The sequence below is a fragment of the Penaeus monodon genome, unplaced genomic scaffold (assembly GCF_015228065.2).
Source record: "Penaeus monodon isolate SGIC_2016 unplaced genomic scaffold, NSTDA_Pmon_1 PmonScaffold_319, whole genome shotgun sequence".
In the NCBI taxonomy this organism is placed as follows: Eukaryota; Metazoa; Arthropoda; class Malacostraca; order Decapoda; family Penaeidae; genus Penaeus; species Penaeus monodon.
In genome coordinates, this window is record NW_023657889.1 from 56,331 (window position 1) to 58,038 (window position 1,708).

The following is a 1,708-nucleotide window of genomic DNA, read 5'->3' on the forward strand; positions in this document are numbered from 1 at the left end:
AGCTGCCATTAGATCAATTTATGATTCCAAGGGGAGGTTTGCCTTCATTAGGAGGTTGAGGGCCTTCGTCCACCTTGGGGCACCCAGAATGATTCTGGCAGCTTCATTTTGGACTGTCTCCTATTTTTCTCTTAATTTTGGCTTTGCGGCAATCAGGGAGACAGCATAGTCCACAATGAGACGGATGGCATGTACATAGAATGATCTCAGTACTTTATATCTGGCTCCTATATGTCTCCCAAACATTGCTCTCATGACAGTCAGTCTTGCTTTAGTTCGGTCAACCAAGTATAGGACCTCCTTTTTAAAGATATTGGAAGACCTGGACCCATTCTAAGTCCATTCCCTGGATTCTCAGACTTGTGCCTTGAACATTTAGTCTCAAAACCATGGCTTTGGATTTTGGCTGCAGAGATCTTTAGTTCTGTCCTACAGCACTCCTCAGATACAAGGTCCAGACTGCGCTGGGTTTTACTTAGGCAGTGTGCTCCAGTGGAGATGATTACAAGGTTGTCTGCATAGATGATCTTGCACCCCACTGGGAGCTGTATGTAGAGGATGCAGGGCATTAAGGTGTTGCAATTGGCTGGACTGAGGACCCCACCTTGAGGTGTTTCATTTTCTAGTGGCATGTGCTGTGATATCAGGCTCTCCTGAATAGCAAGAGGACTTGCTAATTCAAAAGCCTTCTCCAGGTCTAGGAATACTACCACAGAAGTCACAATGCTGATTGTGCATAAGAGCGTGGCTATGCTGTGTGCTGTGCTCACGCCCCTTGTGAACCCATGGAGGTTTTCAAGTGGGAGTCCCATTTTCCATTGGAGTCGGTTAGGATCATTCTTTCGGCCGTCTGGCCCAGACAGCTGAGGAGAGAGAGGGGGCGGTACTTCCCTGGCCTTCCCTTTGGTTTTGGGATGGGAACTATGGTGGCCCTCTTCCAGTTTTGGGGTAGAATGGAAGTTTCCCGGGAGTTGTTGATGAGTTGCAGAAATGCAAGCTCACTTGCCAGTCCTAGGTGGGAAATGATGGGAGTACGAGATCCCATCAGAACCCGGGGCTGTGCAAGAACTGTTTTGTAAGTTTTTCTTAGTTCCCTCAGAGAGAAGATAACATTTGAGTTATCGGGTTCGACTGCCCTCTCTCTCTGATATGAGCAAGTCTGCCCTCAGTTCAGCTGGCAGACTGTTGCTGCTTGTTCTCACAGAGAACTCCTGCACCAGTCTGTTTGCTTCTGCTTGAGGGTCATGGTGTGTGCACCTCGGGGCTGAGCGGCTAGTTGTTGCCACAGCTCTGTAAGGATGGTTCGGTGATCAAAGGACTCACACCATTCCAGCCACTTTTCCTGCCTGACCCCATAAGTTTCCCCGGCATCCCTGACTGCTTCCCTTAGAAGGGCTAGGTTGTCAGAGGTTCTTTACTTCGGAAATGTTTCTACACATGTTCACTCTGTGGTTGATTTCCTTAATCTCGTCATTAAAGTACCAGGCGTCCTTTTAACTCCCGGACCATGGCCGAGTTTTAGGTATAGTCTGTGAGGCTGCTTGATTTACAGCACTTAAAAGTCTGGCTTCATGCACTCCCACGTTTACAGTCTGTGAGGGTTCACTGCTGCTAAGACAGTGGGCCAAGGCATCCTGAAAGGCTTGCCAGTTGTCCTTGTCTGTTTTCCATCTTGGATTTGGTTGTGGCATTTGGGCTGGGCCAGCAT